The following is a 21,179-nucleotide window of genomic DNA, read 5'->3' as shown; positions in this document are numbered from 1 at the left end:
GATGATATCCAGAGACTATTTCTCCTGGAAAAAAAAGTGAGCATTCTGGAAGTTTTGGTGTACTATGGAGAGGCGGCAAGAAAAGAGAATAAGTACTACCTGCTTAAGAATCACAATGAGATTGCTAGAACTGGCCAAGCTTTTGATTAGATGTGTGTTGATATTGCAATTCTCCCCAAACATGTACCTTTATGATATGGCTGCATCTTTTTTATCAGAGTAAAGGGTTTCATACTGTATTAGAACAATTTTATTCTAATTTGAAGGATGCCTCTGAGAGTGAGGTGGCACCTATGATAATATGGACACAGGACATTGGTGGGTCACAAGTCAAGCCTTAGAGGCTGCAAAGAGTATTCTGGTTCTTCCTGGGTGTCTAATTCTGGAAATCTGATTTCAGAGATGGTCTCATTACTGTGATATACAGCTGTAACCCTGGTGGTGGATGAGAAAGCATGGAGACAGGGAAAGGAATTTGGAAAGTGTGACTTTCATAGTACATGCTTCAAGTATACTGATAGTCTATTTGTTCACTCTTACATTAACACCATATGAAGTAATTACTGTAGTTTCATAAGAAATCTTGATATTCACTTGATATCCTTTTGAGTCAGTTCTTGGACATCATTCTTCTAATTATCTTGGCTACTCCTGACTGAATTTCCACATCATTTCAAAATGTCTGTCAATTTACACAAATAAACTTTTTTTGTTGTTTTCTTTTTAAACTATTATTTTAGTTTCAGGCATACATATGAGGTTTTTTATATAGGAAGACAACATACCATGGGAGTCTGGTATACAGATGATTTCATAACCCAAATAATAAGCATAGTATTTGATTGGTAATTTTTTGATCTTCACCTTCCTCCCAACTTCCATCCTCAAGTAGGTTCTGGTGTCTGCTTTTCCCTTCTTTGTGTCCATGTGTATTATTTGTAAGTAAGAACATGTGGTATTTGGTTTTCTGTTCGTGCATTAGTTTGCTTAGGATAATGGTCTCCAGCTCCATCCATGTTGCTGCAAGGACATGACTTACTCTTTTTTATGACTGCATAGTATTTCATGGTGTATATGTACCACATTTTCTTTATCTAGTCTACCTTTGATTGGCATTAGGTTGACTCCATATGTTGGCTATTGTGAATAGTGCTGTGATGAATGTATGCATGCATGTGTCTTTATGAAAGGATGATTTGTATTCCTTTGGGAATATACCCAATAATGGGATTGATGGTTCAAATGATAATTCTGTTTTAAGTTCTTTGAGGAATTGCAAACCTGCTTTCCATATTGGCTGAATTTATTTACATTCCCACCAGCAATGTATAAGTGTTCCAGTTCCCTTTTCTCCACAATCTTGCCAGCATCTGTCATTTTTTGACTTTTTAATAATAGCCATTCTGACTGGTATGAGATGGTATCTCACTGTGGTTTTGACTTACATTTCTCTAATGATTAGTGATGTTGAACACTTTTTTCACTTGCTTCTTGGCCATGTGTATGTCTTCTTTTGGAAAGTCTTTTCTTTGTTTTTAATCCTAGTTCTTATACTAAATTTTCATCATGGAAGTACAAGCAGTGCTTCCTTTTTATATAGGAATGTAACTCACACATTTTAAAAGAGATAATAGAATTTCATTTTCTCTAATAGACTATTAGAGCAATGAAATAAATGATATTAGGTAAATAAGAGCCTTTGAGGTTTTGACTTCTCATTTAATTCATTATTTTTATGGCCACTTGTGTCATCTTTTATGTTATTTTGTGTTATCTTGTTCTCTTTTGTAAAAGTTGGCTTTAGTCTCGAACTTAAGTTTCTAAGTGGTCTTTAAAAACACAGCTATTTATTAGCTCACTCATGTCAACTCAACTTTTTGAAGCCAGTTGTGTCAGTTAATGCATCTAAATTAATAACCAGATATTAGTTTTATAACAAGATACCTATTTTATTTTCTGCTTTAGAAATGATTGAATTGAGATACAGGGAGATTAAGTAACTTGTCCAAGTAAGCAGTTGGAACTAAAGTAGAAACTCCAGACTTCCTGACTCTGTGTACTGATATTTTTGCTGTTACACTGTGCTTCTTCCAAGCTTTTCAGATTCTCCCTTTGACTTTGTCATTCTTTCCATCACGAACAGCTTTGTATTAGTCTGTTCTTACATTGCTATAAAGAAATACCCGAGACTGGGTATTTTACACAGAAAAGAGGCCTAATTGGCTCATGGTTCTGCAAGCTGTACAGGAAGCACGGCAGCATCTGCCTCTGCTTGGCTTCTGGGGAGGCCTTAGGAAACTTACAATCATGGCAGAAGGTGAAAGGGGAGCCAGTACTTCACATGGCTGGGAGCAGGAGCAAGAGAAAGAGACAGGGGAGGTTCTACACACTTTTAAACAACTAGATCTCCTGAGAACTCTATCGCTAGAACAGCAACAGGGGGATGGTGCTAAACCATTAGAAACTGCCCCTGTGATCCAATCACCTCCCGCTAGGCCCCACCTCTAGCATTGGGGATTACATTTAAACATGAGATTAGGTTGGAGGGTGGGAATGCAGATTCAAACCATATCAAGGCTCTTCCCTATTTTCTCCTGGGATCCCAGCGACTCATTATCACTTGCAACATCAGTCCCTTCTTACCCCGGAAACTGCTTCTGATAACTCACGTCACAAGCAGTTTTTTTCCTCTCTGAATTCCCAAAGCTCTTTATACCTCTCACATGTACTTATCTCTTTCTGCTCTGTATTTATACAAGTCAGTTCTCCCCAGCAGGACTGCCAACATCTTGATGGCAGTAACTGTTTTTTATATATTTGGTATTAATAATGCCTAACTCCAAACACAACACAGGGTAAATGCTTATTGCTTGCTTAATAGATGAATAAATTAATTCAGTGAGAATATAAAATGTCTTAATACACCCCAGGGACAGACATTCAGAATTAAGAGGGAGATGGAGAGAGCATGTTATCAACAACAACAAAAAATTTCGGATAGTTTCCTCTCTCAAATAGGAAGAAAGTTAATATCATTAGCAGGAAAATCAGGTGACACTTATGCTGATACATTTGTCGTTTCCCTCTAAAGACAACTGTCCATCCCAGTATGCTGTGCTAGGGCTGGGATAACTATCCTTGTGGTCTGAGGACAATGTGTTCATTACGTCCTTAGAAATAGAAATAGGGGCTGTGCTATAAATCCTATCAGATATTGAATCAGTGCTTTCACCTTCTTCTTAAGATAAGCCAGAAATTCCATTCTTTTAGAAAAATGAGAATGTGCCTTGTTTATTGTAAGAACACAGGTCACCTGAAAAGGCAAACAGTTTTCAAATTAAAGATGGTATCTTGTGTATTAGAGAAAACATGAATGTATGGGTTTCCCAGAGTTTCAGGAAAAGCACAACTATCTGGTTGGGGGCTGCTGCTGACCTATCTTGGGAACCACCCTTAGCCACTTCATCTTTTAGGACTTCAGTCTTTCAGCTCCCAAGTGGGAAATCTAATTTTCTTGTATCATGGTAAGGATTAGCTATATGATAATGTATACAGATGTGCTCTGTGAACTCTACAGCATTGGACAATTGTAAGGGAGTGTGCACATTGGTGTGGTGGCCAGGTAATTGAGCTGGGAATTCGAAGGCCGGAAGCTGGGATTTGCAAGTTTGAAGGCTGACTTTCTCTAGACAAAGCAGTGGAGGGTGGGGCAGGGGTTGTCCCTCTCTTGTTTGACCTCTCTCTTCACCCAAGAGGCTTCCTAAAATGTGGTTTGAAAGCTACTATCTTATCTCGCTTGATCATCACTATTCACTTGTGTTTATTATTAACCCTACTTTAGAGATCACAAACCTGAAATGTATATGCCTTGCCCCAGGTCACACAATCAATAAGCAGTTAAGCCAAAACTTTCATACAGTTGTCTGACTCTGCATGATATGTTTCTAGGGGAGAATAATGATTCTCTTCACTTTGACAACAGCAACTAGGGAATAATGCACCTATGCATTTATAAAAAGTGACTCCAGGCTTTCAAAATGGAGTGTTTAGTGTGGTTATAAAGGTGTAAATCCTCTTGTGTTTGTAAACTTGTAAACACTGAAATGGATGAATTATTTAGCAGACAGAAACAACTTGTCTTCTATCATTGCAGAGTAGGGAAGGCAGTGTTTGCTGGCAGAATTTATGACTTTGATATCTCAGTCTACATTGTCCTTTTGAAACATCAAGGTTTTCTGAATATATAAGGTCTGCATCCACAGTTTCAGTGATGTAAACAAAATTTTCTAAAAGAGGAATTCCATTTCATGGATACTAGTAGCAAGTCTCTGAGTACTCTTAGTTTTCTTACTAAAATTCTAGATTGGAAGAAACTTTTGTATTTTTTAGTCCAATACCTGTCTAGCACTTTGACCCTCTCTTTATAACCATCAGACTGTGTTCATCAACCTCTTTTTACACATATCCGTAGTAAAAGAGTCTGAGACCCAAGAGGAATGGAGCAAGGTCATAGAGACTGGAATCCGAGACATGAACTGGAATTCTCTTCCTTATAAGATATATGATCCTTAGCTTGTTACTTAATAGCTATGTTCATTTGTTCATTCATTATTCACCCACAGATATTGACTGAGTGTCCATCATATGTCAAACACTGTGCTAAGAGCTGCACACTCAGTGATATATATGAGCCATGGCACTTGTCTTCATAGAGATTGAAGGCAAAACAGAGGTGATACGATGAGATAATGGACATGAAAGTGATTTGCAATTTTAAAGTCTGATAGCATGCTAGATATAATCTTCTGAGGTTGAACATTAGTTGTAATAGTATTAAAATATAATTTCATAGAAAACAAAATTTTGGTTTAAATAAATTGTAACAGTAGGTCTGGGGAAAACAGGCTGCCCTGATGAAACTGTTCCAAGACACATATGGACACAACAGGAGCTGGGTGCTGACCTACATTTCTGGGAGAGCATGTGTGGTAGGTGGAGAAGGTCATGAGTTGGTGTGAGGTTTTGGAAGAAGGTGGAATATGAGGAGCTGGAACTGAGTGTTAAAAGATTGTGTGCTGTGAGATGTGATCCAATCTCTCAGGCATTCAAGTTTTCTCGAATATTACCAAACTCAGGAACTACTAACAGAAAGTATGACTAGATTTCCTACAGAGAATTGTAAGTAAAGGAGTTTTGCTTTGGGTCTAAATTTTTTAAGGAACAGAACCCAGGTAGCACCAATGAAGTGAAGGTATAGACAGTCTGTAAGAGGAAGTGAATCATGGCACCTCAGGGAGGACTGAGTATTGTAGTACTTGGCATTTGGGACATATTTAACCAGATTTTTGCATCGATCAGCCTTGGCTAAGTAATATGCAGAAGTAATGTAGGCCAGGCGTGATGGCTCACGCCTGAAATCTCAGCACTTTGGGAGGCCAAGATGGGTGGATCATTTGAGGTCAGGAGTTTAAGACCAGCCTGGCCAACATGGTGAAACCCATCTCTATTTAAAAATTAGCTGGGTGGTTGTGGCAAGCGCCTGTAATCCCAGCTACTTGAGAGGCTGAGGCAAGAGAATTGCTTGAGCCTGGGAGGCAGAGGTTGCGGTGAGCCTGAGATTGCACCCCTGCACTCCAGTCTGGGTGACAGAGTGAGACTCTTGTCTTAAAAAAAAGAAAGAAAGAAAGAAAAAAAGAAAAAGAAAAAGAAAAAAAGAATGTAGCTTATGCTTCATGCGAGGTGTGGGTCAACTGCAGCTCTGACCACACAGCTTCATTCTATTATCCAGGCTGTGGAAACAGCCTCTGGTTGGGACATGCTGTTCTCATGATAAGAGGAAAAGAGTGGTGTTAGGAGCCTTTAAATCTTCTGCAAAGAAATGTTACTTCTTGATATGGTTTGGATCTGTGTCCCCACCCAAATCTCATGTCAAATTGTAATCCCCAATGTTGGAGGTGTAATGCCTCCAACATTACACCTCCCTAGTGGGAGATGATTGGATTACAAAGGTGTAATTCTCATGAATGGTTTAGCACCATCCCCTCTTGGTATCGAATAGTGAGTTCTCAAGAGATTTGGTTGTTTAAAAGTGTGCAGCACCTCCCTCCTCTCTCTTTTGCTCTTGCTTCAGCCATGTAAGACATGTCTGTTTCCCCATTGCTTTCTGCCACAGTTGTAAGTTTGCTGAGGCCTCCTCAGATGCTGAGCAGAAGCCACTATGCTTCCTGCACAGCCTGCAGATCTGTCAGCCAACTAAACCTCTTTTCTTAATAAATTACCCAGTCTCAGGTATTTCTTTATAGCAAAGTGAGAATGGACTAATACACCTCTGCTCACATTTTATTGGCCAAATGAGTCACACAGCTAAGCCTGATGTCAGTGTGGCAGAAAGATATGATCCTCTTACAAAATGCAGCAGTTTAATAATTGAGAACTATAATTAATCTTCTACAGTATCTAAGGGCAGGGAGACACAAGCTGACATTGAGATTACATGGCCATACAAGTGAAGTAATCTATGGAGAACTAGGATTTATCCAACCCTTAAATTGGGAAAGGTGACAGAGTGGTGAAAGTCATAGAGAATGGAGTAGTAATAAAGGATGCAGACATAAAGGAAGATTAGGATTTATTTTTAAAGTTTTGAGTACCGCAGGAAGAAATGTGTATATTTTTTGTAGAGGTAAATAGTTATTCTATTTTTGCGGATAGTAAATAATTTTAGCACTGTTTCTGGTGGCAATGTGAAGGATGAATTAAATTGATGAGAAATGTAGTTGGAAAAGTTAGTAGACTATGGGCAGAAAGGTCCAGAAGAGTAAATACCAGTGGTAAAGTCAATGCAAGTGAAAAAAAATAAGGACGTTTCAAAGATATATTTGTCAGGACTTGGATGTAGGTTTGTTTTCATTGAGTTGGTAAAAATTTTCCTGTTGTACCATCTTATTAACATAAGATTTACAAATGATTTTAGTAGAGTAAATAACATGGCAGCAAGGATTATTCAGCCTGCTTAGAAACAGATGCCTTTTTAAGGCATGCTAGAAGCTTACCAACAGCCTCATCCAGGAATGACGACCTTGAAGAGCAAATCGAACTCACAGGCAGGATAGAAATTCTTCTGGTACCCACTGGGATGGCTATAAGAATAATTTATAACTTATGTGCGTTCTGATTGACCCCTGATGATTGGTTGGGGTCCATGATTTACTGGCTATGAAATGTTTTGAATACCATCGTTGCCCACAAGGTCAGTTTATCTGCTTCTTTATTTTTCTAGTCCTCATGATATTACCAAGTGGGAACCAAAATGGGTATCCAAATTCAATGATTCCATACCCTTTCCCAGAATACAGGCTTATGTTGCTTAATCCTCTTGTAAAAACCTCATTAGAGCACACATTGACCCACAGCTGAACATTCTGCCTTGACCTAATGGCCTCCTCATCTTTCCATTGGGAGAGGACTAGTTCCATCTTAACTCCCAGCACAGCTCCCACCACAGTCCATCTTCATGAGCCTTGGTTGTGATAGTGGTCGAGTATTGTCTCTTAGATCCATCACGGCAGCACAGATATCTCCCATCTTTCTTGGCACTGACCACCTTCCAGATTTATTGGATTAGAAACTAACTTTCCAGTTGCTTCCCTCTTTCTTTCTTTCTTTCTTTCTTTCTTTCTTTCTTTCTTTCTTTCTTTCTTTCTTTCTTTCTTTCTTTCTTTCTTTCTTTCTTTCTCTTTCTTTCTTTCTTTCTCTCTTTCTTTCTTCTTTCTTTCTTTTCCCCCCTCTCCTCACCACCCCCTCCTCTTTTTCTTTCTTGTCTTTCTTTCTTTCCACAGTCTAGATCTGCTGTCACTCAGACTGGGGTTCAGTAACACGATCTTGGCTCACTGCAACTTCTGCCTCCTGGGCTCAAGGCCTTCCAGGTTCAAGAGACCTTCCTACCTCAGCCTCCCGAATAGCTGGGATTACAGGCATGTGTCACCATGACTGGCTAATTATATATATATATATATATATATTTTTTTTTTTTTTAAGCTAGAGACAAAATTTTGCCGCATTGCCCAGGCTGGTCTCAAACTTTTGGGCTTAAGCAATTCTCCCAGTTCAGCCTTCCAAAGTGTTGGGATTACAGGAATGAAACACCACGCCTGACCTGAAACTTTCTTTATATCCAAGCAACTAAGTAAAAACCTTTTCTCTGCTATCTCCAGAGGGAAAGAAACTTCTGCTTCTCTTCTTTCCTGTAACCTGTTCCTGTTGAGATCAGGATGATCCCTCTTATTCTTGTGGGGTCCTTCTCTACACACTCAATTCTCCTAGTGCATCCTTTTCTTTACTACACACTGAATTGCAGTCTTGTTGCATTAATTATATACCAATAATAATTTAATCATACAGCACTCTCATCCATCAATTAAATTCAGGTCCCCTAAGGCTTTTCATTTCCCAGCAGTTTATAATGCTAATTTTAGTTAAGTTCTGTTATCTCCTCTGGAATACTCATGCAGGCATCTTGTTATCTATCAATTTCCTGTATGTTGATGTTTCTCAGGATGGTTAGTGTTTTCCTCTACTCATTCTGCTTGGCGAGTTCATCAACTGCTTATGTTTGTTGAGAAGAACTAGAATTTTCTCTCTAATTCTCATCAGAACACATTTAGACTTGCCTTTTTATTTTGCTGATAAGAAAGAAAGGAAATTGGTTTTGGTTTCTGGCACATAGCGAAATGAGGGAACTTTTGTGTAAGATAAAGAAACAACTACTTCTTCTTGTCAAGTACTCTCATAGTCCCATCTTCTGCCTGATGTATAATTTCATCTCATCTTCTCCCTGCTTAGCTGGAACTCTCCAGGCCTATTTATGACATAGTCACTGAGAGCTGAAGTCTCTCTCTCTCTCTCTCTCTCTCTGTGTATGTGTGTGTGTAGCCCTTCTATCTTTAATTTTATTTCTATTCTTTTTTCATCATTTCTCAGTCAACATTATGATGGATACCAAACCCAGCTTTCTCTGGTTTTGAAGCTGTCTGTGGCTCACCTAGCAGAACTGTCTCTCCCACTGACTAGTATTGGAAGGAGTGACTCTAGTTCCAGAGCATGCCAGCTCCCAATTCAGCAGACACAATAAACTGGATCTTGCAGAACATTTTTTTTTTTTTTTTTTGCTTTGGGGTGGGGAACTCAGGTTTTCTGTCACCTGGCCTGTAGAAGTCTAGTTTGGATTCTTTTCAGGGACTGTATTCCAGAAATGTTCCCAGCAGTAACAAAATAAGTCTGAGGAGTCAGTTACAGGTGTAACTGTAATCTGACAACCAGGTTTAGATTGGGAATGTCTTTCCTAAAGCAGCCACATGTTTGAATTATTGCCATATTTATTGTATGCATTGTTAAATATAACACATCTCTCTTTAAAAGCAAGCTTAGAGTATGTTGCAATCACAAAGAATTGTTAACTGATATAATCTGGAAGGAAAGCAGTTATGACCTTAGGGCTAATCCGAATTCCGTAGCAACTGTGAGATATTTTTTTTTTCTGTCCAGCACATATATCCCTACTGGACTCCATGTGTGTAACTATATTGCTGCTGGACTTTTCTTTTTTGGATGTTCTATGTTAAACTACATTTAAATTGACCCATCATATTTTCTCTCAATTCTAATTCTGTGTTCCACATCTCAGTGAATGTCACCACAATTCACTGACTCTTTTACGTCAGGAACAAGGATGTAATCATTAATACCTTTGTCTTCCTCATTCCTTCTCAATTTTCAAATTTATTCTGTATTTTCTCCAAAGATTTGAACTCACATTTTTCTCACCAGCCTCACTGCCATGCCACAGAGGAGTTCATCTGAACTTGGTGAAACTACTCTAATAGTTTATAGTCTGTTTTAACATCCAATTGTGCTTGGTTTTATAATGTTCTATACTACATGCAATGGTCTTTTCACTCCAAATAGATAAACTTTCTCCAAGGTAAATATTATATTGCCTACCTTTTGGCATATGCATCGTTTTAATTCTGGTGCTAGAGCTATACATGTAGTACATTTAAATGTAGTTTGGTATTTGATATTCTTAGATAGAACTGGAGGTCATTATGTTAAGTGAAATAAGCCAGGCACAGAAAGAAAAACTTCGCACATTCTCACTTATTTGTGGGAGCTAAAAATTAAAACAATTGAACTCATGGAGATGGAAGGTAGAATGATGGTTACCAGAAGTTGAGAAAGGCCATGAGAGTTGGAGTGTTGGGGAGGGGAGTGGAGATAGTTTATGGGTACAAAGATATAGTTAGATTGAATGAATAGGATCTAGTGTTTGATACCACAACAGGGTGACCACAATCAACAATAATTTATTATATATATTAAAACAGCAAAGATTTTAATTGGATTGTTTATGACAAAAAGAAAGGATACATGCTTGAGGTGATGGGAACCCCACTTACCCTGATTTGCATATTATGCAATGTATGCCTGTATCAAAATATCTCATGTACTCCATAAATATATACACCTACCATGTACCCACAAACGCTAAAAGTTAAAAATTAAAATAAATAAACAAAATAAACTTTCAGGTTAAAAAAAGGAAGTTGATATTCCTCTTAAAGAGTCTGTGGAATTTTTCTTCTTCATATATCACCTCACAACCCAAACATAAAGGCTAAAGTTGGGGCCACTGGCTAGGTGAACTTGTGTCATCCTAAAGCAGCTTAATTGTAGTATTGTCATGCTTTAAGAGCTGGGAAAATTGAGGAACATGAGAACAGATGCAGTCATACTTAACTTCCACTGAGGCTGCTGCCCCTCCTGTGGGTATAATATTTCCGTTCATCAAAAGATTTTTTCCTTACTTAATGTACTTACCATGTGGTTTTATTAGAATGAATAGCTCTCTCCTTGTAAATGGATTTGGTTGGAAATTCAATTTCTTTCAGGGCCAGTGGGAGAGGTCGAAGGGCCATAAATATTCCTTCTCTGAACTGTTTATAAGTAAAATGGCATTGCCTAAGAGGCCTGAAAAATGTTATGCTATATCCTGAATTATGTACAAATCCCTGGCAATCTTCTGTTTCTTGCTTTGATGAGGACAGATTTTACATTCTCCCTCAGTGATGAGTTATGTTCATAGTTGTCTTAATAGATAGCAGTGTCTATGAGGAATGAGAGTGATCACCAGGGCTTCAACTCTAACTCCTGACTTTTCTCTTAAATTTGGGTACTAGAAATTCTCATCATGCCTCCTTCACTGTTGTATCTAGTGTTGAAATGAGGAGATCTTGGTAGAACCTACTAAGCCCTCTGCCTCTGGGTTGTGTAACTTTGGGTAAGGCCCACAACTACTTTGTTCTTATTTTTCTTGTGTTAAATGAAACTATTATCTTCTATGCATTCCTCCCAGGCTTGATGTAGATATAACTTTAGTCCCATTTTCAAAGTCAGCTCTTAATTCATTCCATCAAATAATTAGTTTCACAGCATATTTCTGAGTGGCAAGCAGGCACAGACAAAAGAGATAATGCAATCCTTTTGTGAAATCACATATATTGTCTCATGTGGTTTTTCTCCTCAGAATGATTGTTGGTCTGGGGAAAAATGAGAAAATTTTGGGTATTTTCCTCTTTAATTGAAAAGTGAGGTTCAATAGGAAATAAATGAAAACTACAATTTTATGAGTGTCTACTATATGCCAAGCACATGCTGGATGCTAAATATGTAAATTGGATAGCTACCAGCTGATTTCATTTACATCCACTCTTGGACGGGTTTACATCCATTCTAACTTGGCTTCCTCCTCATGTTTTCAACACCCCCAGAGGTATCTAAGCCACCTATTGTGGAGTCTTAATTGGGTCCAGTATCATAGGGAAGTAAATTGGCCTTGCAAAAGAGTTAATTGGAATGTGGGTGGTAGCTACTCTGAAAAACTTGTTTTCATCCTGCATAAGTAATGGCGTGAGGCAGGGAGGAGTATGTTGTGTTTGCTGACTTGCTGCATGAAGGATAATTAGGTGCTAAATCAATGTGAAATAGGATGGCAAAATGAGACTCTTTCTATTTCATTTTAGGCTGAAGGTCCCAAAGACAAAGAGTCATACAAAGCAAAGGTGCTAACTCAGCTGGTCAAGGAAGTCCTCAAATTTGAGACCTCAATTTTGATATCTTAATACCTACCTAAGGATATATTCAGATATTAAAATCCACTCCTTAAGGCTGCAGAGGTTGAGCAGGGAGACCTGTTTCGGTTTAAAGGCTTTGGGGGGAGAGATTTGTTGATACGCTGCATGTGATTGACACCCTTTTCCTTGCCCATACAGGAAAAGGAGAGCATTTAGGGAACTTCAAGAGAGAAACACTCAGAAAAATTAATCTATGTTCCTTTGAGTTTTTGAGGTACAGGTACCAAATATTTGCCTCTGGTGGAGTGTCCAGAAGAAGCATTCTGTGTCAGAGGATGAAGTTTAGTACAGAGAATGGATTGCTTCCCCAAGAGAGAGCTAGTTTGGGCCATCTTTGATCCTTTGGAGAATTGCCCAGTGGAGCAAATAGTCCCCAAAGAGGGAAAGGACCACTGGCTCTGCAGGGACTGAGGGAGGAATTCGAAGTAACCAACTAGACTGGAGATAGTGAATGCATAAAGGAAAGTTAAAAATCGCCAGTAGGTGCATCTGTACAAAGTTAACAAGAGCTCTCCACATAACCTTGAGAGAAAGAACTAGCTGTAAATACCCAGTACATCACTGTTGTTGAGGGGAGTTGTGCCCTTCCCCCAGTACCATTTCTTCTACCCTGGAGGATCTGAAACTACTACCAGAAAGGACAAGGAGATGTAGGAAGAGCTAGAAGGCAAGCGTATCCAGGGTCTCCCCTCTTCACTGGAGGACTGGGAAGAATTTAATTAAATTATTAAATTAATTGATTTTGGTGACAAGGCCTCAATCTGTTATGCATGCCGGAGTGCAGTGGCATGATCATAGCTCACTGTAGCCTCAAACTCCTGGCTTCAAGCAATCCTCCCACCCAGCCTCTTGAGTAACTGGGACAATAGGTACATGCCACCATGCTCAGCTATTTTTTTAAAAATTTTTAATTTTTGTAGGAACAGGCCTTGCTTTGCTTCCCAGGTTGGTCTTGAACTTCTGGCTTTGAGTGATTCTCTTGCCTAGGCCTCCCTAAATGCTGAGATTACAGGTGTAAGCCACCGTGCCCTGCCAAAGAAATTTTAAATAGAATAAGAAGAGGGAGTCATATAATTCTGACACTGGGCTGGGTGTTTCAGTTTCCAAATTAAGACTCTTCTTGTGTAGAAAATGTCTGGTGAAATATTAATGAGCTAAGGGTGACGAGAAAAGAAAAGAAAGAACTTCTCCAAAATGTGCAGAGGAAGAACCAGGGCATACCCAAAGTGGGTTTGAGCAAGCAAATTAGGAGAAATAATTGTTGTTTTCTATAGGGTTCCTTTTCCCCAAAGGATCTAGGTAAGCCCTGCATCCTTATTAGTTTCCATAGTTCTTTCCCTTCTTCTTCTCCTTTTTCCTCAGACTAGAATAGTCCAAGTTCATCAAACTGAAAATAAATATTTGCATCGGAAGTACAGAACATGACAAAATATAAGGTAACATTTGAATCATTCTTATTCTGAGATGACTAAAAACATTTTAATTATTTTCTCATTATTTCTACCATCAAGAAGAGATACACATAAAGCTTAAAACACTGCATGGACGTAGTAAGTGAACAGAAAGTATTGGCTGTTTTTATTGCTTGCTTCACCTATTTTAGTTAAGTATGTAAACAACATTGCAGAACTTTCAGTACAAATTCACAAACAATAATATGCTACCAGGATACTAAATCTAAATTACAGAAGTGAATCCCAAACTATTCAGAACAAATATTATTATATCACAACTAACTAAATGAGATGTCATAAACTTGAATGATAAAAATCTGACTGTTCCTTATATTATCTAAACACTCAGTGGAATACTGGAGTAGCAGAATATTTTATAGAAATCTCACTTTGAATTAAAAATTTTTTGTATATTCCCTGTCCTCCCCTGAGTCTAAGGGTATTATTGTAGACCAAAAGTGGAAATATCCTGAAATCAATTATTCTTTCTCTCTTTTGGAAACGTTTTAAATGGAAAACACAATACCGGACATCTCAATTCTATAGGGAACGAAGTCTTTCCAGGGTAAGAAGAAAGAGAAGTGCAATTCTTTAGAATGGAAAGAGTTCAGTGGGTCCTATGAGCAATGGAGACTTGAGTCCTTCACAGCAGAACACTGAGGAGAAGGTGAGAAAGACGGTGCCTGTGATGTGTGCTAATGCCTTAAGTACTGGGGCTCTTAGCCTCAGCAATGAGGCCTGACTCACTTGTGGCACCTGGCACAGAGTCACAGGACCAAAAGCAGAACTGTGGCTTGGGCCACCAAGATGTCAAATCATGCCATAATAAATCGGACAGAAGAAGGTCCTTCCTTGTTTTCTGGACATTCCATAAATATACCACATACTAGGGTCAAGCTGATATGAAATTTCCTACCAACCTAATGGCATGGAGAATTGGAGTTAAAATTAATGTAGTTTATATCATATTAAGTGACATTTAAAATCTGCATTGTACATTTGCATATTAGTGCTGGCAGTGGGCCTTTTCCAGCTTCTAGGTTATTATTTTGTAAGTCCACCTTCATTGTACAGACTAGAAAAGAACCAAATCTTGGACAGAGAGGTGAATGCTTGCTATGTCCAGGACATCTGCACTAACATATTTCTTTGAATTTATCCTTAATAAGTTTATTTGTGTCATCGATGACCACTTTGCTTTTAGATTAAAGACCAGAGTATAAGAGAAAGTTGAAATCAGAAAATTCAAAACTTTGTATGGTAGAGAAGAAAAGGACAATATTTAGACTTGGGATTTTACTGTTGCTTAGGTATAGGGTCCAGTCTTCCTCCAGTATCTGCAGTTAAGTCTCTACAAACCTGATCTGGGTGATTCTGAAGTTACTGTAACATGGAAGAGTTCTGAGTTTTGAGTCTTTCTCACTCGATAATCAAGTTACTATTAGACCATAAGTCTGTTTTTCATTAGTCTTCCCTTTAGGTATTGGTAAATTTGCTAAGTTGTGGGGAACAAAAAAATGCTTACAAATTTCCAGAGGGAAAGAAGATATGTTCTGGAAGAACAATTGACATTTGTCCAACAAATACTTATTAAGCACTTTTTATGTACCATATACTTTGTTGGGTGCTGAGGTTACAAAGATAAAACACATATGGTTCTCTCAACATGCTCACAGACCTGACATGAAAAGGAGTCAATGCAATGGAGGATAGGAGAAACTGCTAGCATTATATTGGCTTGGATTCAACTTAAATGTTTTCCTTTGGTGGAAAGTATTTTCCATGTGTTGCTTAAATTTATGTGCAAAAATGACTAAGTAGATTTGCTACTCCATTAATGTCTCTTCTCATAAAATAATTCCTTTATGATAAGACAATCTTGTAAAATAGTATGGCCTATAGTTTTAGTTCATAATTTTATAAGCTTGACAAAGACAGAGATAGAATGGATAATCTGTAATGTAAAATTAATGTAGAACAAAGCTAGAGTATTTCTCAGTGTCAAAATAGATAATATTTCAGGTTAATTATGTGAAAGAATCATTGTAGGGATATATCCTTCTGTTGCTTTAAGTAGAGGAACTAAAATAACTGTGGCTCTGATGTTTACAGCAGGGAGGATATATAGGCAATCTGAAAGTTATGAGAATACCCAAGTTGGACAGTAATAATTTAATTTTATACTTTTCAAAGTAAAAATAATGATATTGGCCTCTCACAAAATATAGCAAGTTTTTATGAAGTTTTAATTATCAAAACAAAATGTCAAGGTAGAATTGTGTTTATGTTGTCATCAGTGGATAAAAATCAAGTACTCAAAAACTAAAATTAATGATAAAATCTCAGGAGTAGACTGGATGACATAATCTCAGGGGTGAATACTAAATAGAATTTACTTTATACATAATTCTACATCATGATTTGAAGCTAATTGCTAGATTTAGATATTTCTCTATAGGTTATGAGTCGACAAGCATTCTAAGATGAGTCGAGAAAAATAATATAAACTGAGCACTATAATGTGTTACCAAGATATGCTGAAAAGAACATGATTATTTTTATTATAAGCTAACATTGTTAAAGCTGTCTAATTTGACTCTATTAAGAGTAGCAATGGGCAACACAGTGGCATGGGAAGATAATGGAATGTGTGTCAGAAGATAAGAGAGTCTATGGCAGCTTTTCCACTGTTGCAGTTTGGCTTGGGTAAGCCATTATCCATTTTGCTCCCAAATATACGTCTTTATTAAAAAATGACATATATACAAATATATGTAGAAATCATAATTTTATATCTTGATTAGTTATTACAAAATACACACACCCCGACAAATACCAGGCAGATTATGAAATGAATGTTATCAGGATCTCAGAAGTTCTCCTCATGCCTCCACTAGGTTAGTACACAACTCCTTCTCCCCAAATATGATGAATATCTTGACTTCTAATACATAGCTTAGTCTTGCTAAGCTTAAATGTAGTCAAAACTCTAGATTTTGTCATTTAGATTTATAATTTTTGTATTTTATCCATGTTGCATGAAGAAATAATTCATTAATTTTCATCATTGTACAGTATGAATATAACAAAATATATTATCCATATATTTGTATTACTAGTTGGGACCATCAATAATAATGCTCCTGTGAACATTCTTATACATATCTTTGGTGAACATACATAGGCATTTCTATTGCATATATACCACTTAGAAATAGAATTGCTTTATCATGAGGTATTATTATTTAGCTTAATGGATGATCCAAATTGACTGTACCAATTTGCATTCACATATTTGAGAGTTCCTATTTTTCACATCCTTTCCTGTGGCTGGTATTGACTGTCTTTTTCATTTTAACCATTGTGATGGGTGTGTAATGGTATGGCAATGTAGTTTTATTTGTAATTTCTTGATTACTAACAAATTGTTTTTATATATTTATTGGCTATTTAGACATCCTCCTTTGAGGATTCATGAGCTTTGATCTAATTAAAAATCACTTATTCTTGGCTGAGTGTAGTGGCTCACGCCTGTAATCCCAACACTTTGGAAGGCCAAGGCAGGCAGATCACTTGAGGTCAGGAGTTCGAGACCAGCCTGACCAACATGGAGAAACCCTATCTTTATTAAAAATAAAAAATTAGCTGGGCATGGCGGCACATGCTTGTAATCCCAGCTACTCAGGAGGCTGAGGCACGAGAATCACTTGAACCTGGGAGGTGGAGGTTGCAGTGAGCTGAGATCGCACCATTGCACTCCAGCCTGGGCACAAGAGCAAAACTCTGTCAAAATAAATAAATAAATAAATAAAATAAAAATAAATAATAAATAAATCACTTATTCTTTTGGTAGTCTCTTAAAATATATAAACATATCTTTTAATTATATATTCTTTAATGTACATATCATCACAGATTCTGTGGTTAGCAGTTTGTGTTTCTTAATAAGTCTTTTAATCAATGAAGCTTTTAATTATAAATCTAATTTGTCAGGTTCATTGAGGTGTAATTTACATACCATAAAATTAATCTATAAAAATGTGTAGTTCAGTATTATTTAGTAAGTTAGCAGACCTGTGCAACCATCCTCAAAATTTAGTTTTAGAACACTTCTATCACTCAAAAAGTTCCCTTATGCTTGTTTGCAGTCAATTACCATTTCTATCTTAGTGCCAGTTAAGTATACTTTCTATTTCCATTATTTTGTCTTTTGTAGAAATTCTATACAAATGGAATCATACAGTATTTAGCCTTTTGTGCCTGTTTTCTCATGTTCCATAATGGTTCTAGGTTCATCCACAATGTTACATGTATCAATATTTAATCCCTTTTTGCAGTTAACTGGTGTTTCATTTTATAAATTAACACATTTTGTTTATCCATTCAGCAGTTGATGAGCCTTTGACTTACTTCCAGCTTTTGTCTATTATAAATAAAATTGCTATGAACATTCCTGCCTACATTTTTGTATAAGCATATGTTTTCAATTCTCTTGAGCTGATATCTAGGAATAAAATTTTTAGGTCATATGGTAAGGGTACAGTTATCTTTGTCAGAAAATGCCAGTATCTTCTGGAGACAAATGCATATAAAGTCTTTGGCCTATTTTTTAATTGGCTTACTTATCTTTTTATTTTATTGAGTTATAAGGGTCCTTTATATATTCTGGACACAAATGCCTTGTCAAATATATGATTTTGTAATTTACAAATATTTTCTTACATTTTGTAGGTTGTGTCTTCACTTTCTTGATGGCATTGTTTGCAGTACAATAATTTTTAAATTTGTTAAAGTCCAATGTGTCTATTTTTTTTTCTTTTGTCACTTATGCTTTTGGTATCATATCTAAGAGATCTTTGCTGTTACTAAGGTCACAATTTATGACTATATTTTCTTCTAAGAGTTTTATGGTTTTAACTATTACATTTAGATCTGTGATGCATTTTTAGTGAACTTCTTTTGGGTACGGAGTACAGAAAGGGCCCTCAGTAATTATTTTATATGTAGATATGTTGTTGCCCAAATGCCATTTACTGAAAACACTCTCTTTCCCCTTGGAATTGTCTCAGCATTCTTGATGACCATCATGTCATTGGCAAGATGGCAGAGTAGAAAATATCAGCCTTTCCTCTCCCACAAAAGTCTACAATTAGATAGCTATCTATCAATGAAAACAGCCTCACAACAGCTCATGCGTCCAATTAAGAACCTACAGTAACACGGTGAAGAAAAAAAAACAAGAGAATAGCTGCACAGAAAAGATGGCTTGAGAGATTTGAGTGCCTGAGACATCTGGAGATAGCTAGGAACAAAGAAGGAGCATTGAGGATATTAGTCTCGACCACATGGTGGGTACCACCATGGTCTCTGATGGCCTGTAGAGGACACAGGTAGCATTCACCATAGAAGTAATCAAGAGTCATGGACTGCAGATGCTCTGGAGAGGGAGATGCTGCTATTCTTTGTCCCCTATCCCTAGAAAGAGGCACTGTTGTATCACCCTGGGATTGGAACCACCAGGCCACCCAATCCACATGTGCCCTGGACCCCAGATCTGTGGCTGCTCCTTGCAGGTTTGCACTCTAGACCCTTGCTTTGTGGCCACACTGTGCATAGCCATGCGTCAGACACTGCAGTTGTTGTCACTGGAGGATAACCCTGCCATGGGCCCAGGACCATGGTTGTTCTGCATACACATGTGCTCCAGACCCCAACTTCACTGCTGCTCTATAAGCAAGTGTGACTCAGACCCTGGAGCCACCACTGTGACAGGCTATCCTGCACATTGAATCTCAGAGCCACTGTCACTATACATGTGCTTATGCTCCACGTTCCAGCTGTGTGACTGTTTCATGTGCCATCATGACAGTACATGTGAACCTGAACCAGTGCCAAGAGAGATCAGCAGAATCTCAGCAGTCTTCACCACTAGAAACCCAAACATCTCCTGTGGTCATTGCAGACACCCACAGACTTGGCAGCTGAATACTCCTGCAATATTTGCAAACACTCAGGTAACAGAACTGCATTAAAAACTATGCCACTGTGCTCTCTCTGGAACTGGAACTACCGCACACCATCCATTCAATGACCTTGCATCCACCCATTTTGGGGATATTTCCCCGCTTATCCAGTCCATCACATCTGGAAAAGTTGTCTGCTCCATCGAATATGGAGATATCAATGCAAGGCAACAGGAACACACCCACACACACACGCAAACACACACAAGAAAACATGAAACCACCAACGGAACACAATAATTTTCCAGTAACTAACCTCAAAGAAACAGAAATCTATGAATTTCTTTACAAGGAATTCAAAATAATTGCTTTAAGAGAGCCCAGAAAATAGTAAGAGAACAGACAACTTAACAAAATCAGGAAAAATATGCATGATTAAAATGGAAGTTTAACAGAGAGTTAGAAATCATAAAAAGAGCCAAACAGAAATATTGAAGCTGAAGAATACAAGGACTGAAAATTAAAAAATGCAATAGAAAGCCAGGCACGGTGGCTCCCGCCTATAATCCTAGCTTTTTGGGAGGCTTAGGTGGGTGGATCACAAGGTCAGGAGTTTGAGACCAGCCTGGCCAATATGGTGAAACCCCATCTCCACTAAAAAGTACAAAAATTAGCCAGGCATGGTGGTGTGCTCTTGTAGTCCCAGCTATTCAGGAGGCTTAGGCAGGAGAATAGCAGGAACCCAGGAGATGGAGGTTGCAGTGAGCCGAGCTCGCACCACTGCACTCCAGGCTGGGTGACAGAGCGAGACTCCATTAAAAAAAAAAAAGTGATAGAGAGTGTCAACAATGGGTCACGCATGGTGACTCATGCTTGTAATTCCAGCACTTCGGAAGGCTGAGGTGGGCAAACTGCCTGAGTCCAGGAGTTCAAGACCAGCCTGGGAAATATGGCGAAGTTCCAGCTCTACAAAACACATACAGATTAGTTGGGCGTGGTGGCATGAGCCCATAGTCCCAGATACTTGGGCGAGGTGGGAGAATCACTTGAGCCTGGGAGATTGATGCTGCAGTGAGCCAAGACTGCACCACTGCACTCTAGCTCGGGTGACAGAATGAGACCCTGTGTCAAAAAAAAAAAAAAAAAAAAAAAAAAAAAAAAAAAAAAGGTGTGCCAACAATGGAATTGGACAAGCAGAAGAAAGAATCTGTGAACTCAGGCCAGTTTATCTGACAATATCCGGAAAAAAAAAAAAAAAGAATGAGCATCTACAAGATTTATGAGACACCATCAAAAGCCATTTTTCACATTATAAAATTTTATGAGGAAGAGACAAAGAGACAGAAAGTTTACTTTACAAAAGGGTAAAAACTTCTCCAGTCTGAGAAAAGATATGAACATCCATAAATAAAGCACAAATATTTTCAATGAGATTCAACCCTAATAAGAATTCACTAAGACATATTATAATCAAACTGTCAAAAATCAAAGACACACATAGACAAGAAAAGGCAAGTGAAAGTATAGAAAAAGATATTTCAGACAAAACAGACATTATGTCAAAAATTGTGAAG

Source organism: Rhinopithecus roxellana, chromosome 17 (genome assembly GCF_007565055.1).
Source record: "Rhinopithecus roxellana isolate Shanxi Qingling chromosome 17, ASM756505v1, whole genome shotgun sequence".
Lineage (NCBI taxonomy): Eukaryota > Metazoa > Chordata > Mammalia > Primates > Cercopithecidae > Rhinopithecus > Rhinopithecus roxellana.
Note: the sequence above shows the minus strand (reverse complement) of the source record.